A 5,827-nucleotide genomic window follows, 5' to 3' on the forward strand; every position below is an offset into this window, starting at 1 on the left:
TCTAATACTCTTTTTCTGTCATGCTTTTTCTTTAAAATTTGAAGACTTCTTTTTGTGTTTGTGAACTGAATCTTTCAAAGTTGACAGAACTGCTAGGTGACAATACAGTACTGTCAACTTTGAAATTATTAATGATAAGTTTAATCATATACCCATATATTTCTCCAATGACATCACTGTTCCCAAGTATCCCATTAGGAAGCTAAAGAGCATTTGTATAAATAGAAATTAGCACTGTGATTTGATTTTATCCTTCAAAATATGAGACTTCATAGATTCATAGGCACACACTCTCAATTCAAAAGTGAGTTTATCACACAATTAGCATAGCTCCCTGCAAGATAATAATCAGTTATCAAATGTAGCAGTAGTAGTCTAATCTCCCCAATCTCCCCAGTGGCAGGCTTGAATTACTCACTACCACCCCAATGCTCTGGATCCTCCAATGAAAGACACACACACACACACACACACACACACACACACACACACACACACACAGAGCCTTCTATTTTATTGTGCTTTAAACAGAGCAATGCCTGAGCAACTCCTAAATTTCCATGTTGATAACGCCTTCCCTCCTATACTCCTGAATTATCACTTACTAAAATCTATATTCCATCTTTGGTACCCTAGACCCAATTGGGGATCCCTTGGGGCTGTTCTTCCCTGACTATTCCATAATTGAAAACTTTCATCTGCAGTTCTCAAGCCTGATCCTTCTCCCTCCCCGGCATGACAGTACTAAATCCTTCTTATGCCCTCCAGTCCCTTGCCTGGAAAAACCTCTGTCCTACCTCTGTCTCTCTGCCCAGCCTGCAGCTGTATTTACCAATTGGAAACAACTGGAGGCAGGGACCCACAGTGTCTTACTTCTCAAGTAATTTGAGGGGGGGGGTCACCCAATTAACACAATACAAGCAATAACCAAATCCACATTTCCTCCTTTTTGCCCATTAAAAAGGCCTTTTCTCTCAAATATACATTACATATAGTTATAACAGTTACGTAAATTTAAGGTATGATATACACTAATAATGTCCACTCCATCATTTTTGTGAATTTAGGTACATTACTCTAACATCTATCCTAACTTAAAGAGTTTACAATTCTATATCTGAATTAGGTTCTGATTTTAACTTGCATTACCATGTGAAAACCATCCTTTCAAATCTATATCATCATCTTCAATGCTAAACAACTTGTTTGTTTGTTTATGAGACTATAACTAGTCTTCAACCTCGCCAGAGATCTGAGAATGAATTAAATATTACCCAAATATATAGGATTCACAAAAACATAGCTTCTAAAACTTTAACCAATTTGCAGAGACAGCTAGCTACCTGGACATGTCCTCTTGAGGCCATCAAATAAACACGAAATGTATAAGCTATTTCCAACATTACATGTCTTGTATGGGGAGCTGTGAAGCCATGGGGAGCAGACCTGGAGCAAGAGTGGATCAAGAAGGCATGCCCAAACCCCAAAAAGTTCTTCCTGAGACTGGCAGAAGTAGTACTGCTTCCTTTCTGCTCTAGCCAGCATGTAGCCTGATGGCCAGGTTACATACAGTTTAAAAATTCTCTTTCCTTATAGGATCATGTCCAGCAGCCTCTGGATTTCTTCCTTATGCAAATAAGGCATTCTCAGCACCTCAGCCCTGATCAATGATGTACACTCACCTCATAGCCCCTACTCACCCCCAAAGTGTGGGATGTAAAACCATGCCAGGAAGTTTGGTTAAGGTAGATTAGGTTGAGACCCAGAGATTCTATGTGCACACACCTGAGGCTTAGGTGACTCCCAGCTCCCTACCAGACTTCTGACATGAAACACTTGCCATGCTTCTCACATAAAAGAAACATGTCCTATGGTCACAAAGGCCCAAAACAGAGTTCAACATGCTAATGAGGTACCTAGAGGCCCAGAGGGCTTAGGCAATAAACTTCTCTTCACAGACATTCCTTCCTGCAAAGGTTATTTAATCTCAGGCCCACCCTGAGAAGTGGGGTATGATACATTATGCATCCATTTTCCACCGTGAACAACCAATAAACTGTTTGGAACCATGAGGAACCTGGGGAAGGCCTTTGTCTACAGAGCCGAAGCTTTATGCTCCTGTAGAAGGCCTCTCTGTGCTCCCAGCCACAACAGGCACCAAGTCTGCCTCTCTCAAACCAAGGACAATCACCTCATGACACAAGCTGGAGCTCCCCTTTTCCCCTGGCCCCAGGCTGGACACTGTCACCAGCCCAGACACTGTCCCCAGCCCACAGGCCCTGGACTCTGTTCTCTGAGCTTCTGAGACTCCCAGTGGCACCTGGATGTCCAAAAGTCTGAGAACCCCACGACCCTGACCTCATCCCAGGCCTGGAGACCCCTTAACCAGCTCTAACTTTCCTACATCTCAGACTGTGTTTTACCACACTGAAAGTGGTGTTTCAGAGCTTCCAACAGCCCAGCACCTGCCCCAACAGCAGGATGGGATAGGCACAATCAAACTCCCCAGGTCTCACTTCCCTAAGAGGCCATGTCCAGTGTCAGAGGGGATGCAGATCCCCACCACCACCCCAGTTAAATGAGTTACACAATGAGACCAGTTTCCCAAGAAGTCTATTTCTCACAGCTTTTACTTTCATTTACCCTCAGCTGTTCTCACCTTGCTTTTGCTCTCAGGCCACTGACTGTGATTGCAGACAATGACACCATTGAGAGAAAGGAAGCAGAGTTGGTCTAGCAGTGTGTGGTTTGAAGAGACTGCCAGGATGCACAGAAGAAAGTAAAAAAGATGAGAGCTATTCCCAGAGGAGACACTGATTGGTTACCCAGATCTTGCATCTATGCTACTAGGGCAGGCAGCGTGTCTTTTCCTTCTCTGTCTTCCCGGTTTATCCCATAGCATTGGACTGAGAAGGATAAAGAGATAAATGAAACCTTCTGGCATTGGTAAAAGGTCTCTAACCATCTGCCTGAACCTTGACAGCCCATTTGGGTGTTGGGGGGAGGGGATCCTATCTTTTCTCTTTAAAAAGAAAAATAAAAGAAAGCAGTTTCACAACAACCAGTTAAAAGCCATTTAGGAGAGCTGCCAGTTTTTCTGAAATTTGTGGTCCAGCTTACATTTGGTGACTATGGGAAATCCCCCGTGGAGAAGTTGCACAGCCTCTAGGAAAGGTCCTATCTGACCTTGGTGTTTCAAAACTTTCTCTTAAAAAAAAAAAAAAGAAGGAAGGAAGGAAAGAAGGAAGGAAGGAAGGAAGGAAGGAAGGAAGGAAGGAAGGAAGGAAGGAAGGAAGGAAGGAAGGAAGGAAGGGGGGAAGAAAGACAGGAAGGAAGGAAGAGAAGGAAAACCAACCAAACCAAAAACCAAAAAGATCAAAAAAAGGGATTCACAAAACAATAGCTTCCTCACTCTTGGTGGCCCTACCCAATCCATCCCCTATTTCCACTGCCTGGTTAGGTCAACTGGCAGTAAAGCACAAAAATCCCCCAAAGAGAGACTATTTTCTGGAAACTTTTTGGAAAAGGGTCTTTGAGGTAGCCACTCACACTTGGCAATTGGTGATGGGAAGCAACGTCAAAGAAGCCAGAGAATAGGCGTGCTGGCCCTTCTGTGGGGCTGCTGCCACAGTCACCCAGAGCCTGGGGGAACAGGACAGGGCAGGTATATCACAGACCCTTTGTCCACTCCCATTCTGTCCTGGAGACAGCGAAGCATAACTTTCCTCAGTGTCTTCCCATGGCTGGACTGCTGCCGGTCCCACTGCCACTGCTACCACAGACCACCAACGGTGTCTACTGAACCCTGATCCTAGTGAGGGAGCTGGAACCTCTTGGGGCCAGGGAGGGAAGATTCCCCTCTCCCTCCCTGCTGTCCTTAAAGTGAGAAAGGCAGGGAAGAAAAAAATGGTTTGTCTTTAAACTCTGGTTCCTCTGAGTTACTTACAAAGTCCAACCTCCTCCTCACCCTTCCTCCACCAAAACTTGGAAGAGGCTTACTTACTCTATTTTCAGAAATAAAATGAGCTTTAAAAAAATCTGTGAGCCTGCAGCCAGAAACCTCCTTCTTAAAAACATCATGTGGAAGGGTATGACTTCCAAATTCAAGCCCACGAGCTTTTCCACCCTTGCCATCTTCATCCCATTCCCTGAAATGTGCGGGGTGGAGCAGCAGGGGCTGAGTGGCCACAGGCAGGAGATGACACAGCTGGCCCAAACTTTCTGGCTCTTTCCCCCCCTAATAATGGAAATAACATAATGTTTAAAGTCACTTCATGGGAAATATTTTTCTTGTTTTTCCCTAATAGTGAAAATAACTCAATGCTAAGGGTCCCTCCATGAGAAATATTTTTGTTTGTTTGTTTGTTTTCCTCTGGTAACAGGAAGAACTCATTATCAATAGTCCCTTCATGGGAGAAAAAAATTTAGGGTAAACTAAACTTAAGAAGGTACAGATCAAAAGATATCATTTGCAAACTCTTTCAAAACCTGCTGGATGATATTAACTGGCTATAACCCCGTATTGGATTGGTTACTTCAGAGCTAAATAATTTATTTCAAACCTTATAAACTCATTTGGAATTAAATAATCCAAAAAAGAAAAAAAGAAAAAGAAAAAAAAAGAAAGAAAGAAAATCACCAGCTGAGGGGGAAAAAGAAGAAAAGGAAAGAAAAAAAAAATCCTGGCTCTGATTTTTAAAATTTGCTTATACAACAAAAAAGGAGGATAAGGAGTCCCCAGATTAAATAATGCTTTACTAAATTTAAATTTTTAAAATGCTAATGAAACAGAAATAAAAGTTGCTGAAAGGCATTGAACTTTTAAAAAAATGCAATTTGAATTAGAATGTGTACTACAAGGGTTTTTTTTTTTTTAACATCAAAATAAAAACCAGGAAAGGTGTTAAAATGGGACCAAGGAAGTTATAATTATGTTTCTATAGGAGATTAAAAGTCACAGATAATATCAATACTGGAGTGATGTTTTTATGTACTCTAAGATCATCTCTGAATGATACAAATGCTGATTTCTTGCTGGGGACAGCATACCATGACAGGGACTGCCTGCAGTAGGCTGAGATGGACATATCTCAGAAGCTCTTGGCAGCTCTTTGTAAAAAACGATGGTAACTGGAACCCTGAGAAGCAGGAGACACATAAGGCCAGGATGGAGAATCTCAGTAACACACAGCAGCTCTTCGTAAAAAAAGAGAAAAAAAAAAAAGGGTAAAAAAGAGAAAAAAAAAAAAGTATTCCAATTTAGCCCTAGACAATGGCTGTACAGATTTCATTTGTGAGTGACTGCTTTTCAGTTGGTCTTGGTGTGCATAATTATTCTATTATATCTGTGACTTTCTTACTCTCCTTCTGCTCTGGTAAATTCTGTGAAGCTAAATGTACCTTGATGTAATAATTCTTAAACTATCAAAAATTGAGGCATAGGGCCACTACACAGCACAGTCCTCATGGCCCAGGTGCATGCTGTGAGCTCTCATCTTAATTATATAATAATAAAATATATAAATATTAAATATATAATTATATTAAACAATGTAATGACTGCACAATGGTCGTTTTGGATTAATATTCAACTTGCAAAGAAAGTTTGAAGAAATTATGAAAATAAAACAGAGCCAATATTGGGACCCTGAAAAAGAAAAAAGCTATTGAAGTTATGAAATAAGTTTTGTATAACATTTGAGAATGGTTTCTGGTCTCCTTTGGAAATTTATATAAGAAAATATAGAATACATAGAATTATATACTAGTAAAACTAAGTTAAAACACTGGGACTCTTAGGAGAGTCATTGTGTGCAATGTGCAGAAG

Source organism: Mus musculus, chromosome 3 (genome assembly GCF_000001635.26).
Source record: "Mus musculus strain C57BL/6J chromosome 3, GRCm38.p6 C57BL/6J".
Taxonomy (NCBI): Eukaryota; Metazoa; Chordata; class Mammalia; order Rodentia; family Muridae; genus Mus; species Mus musculus.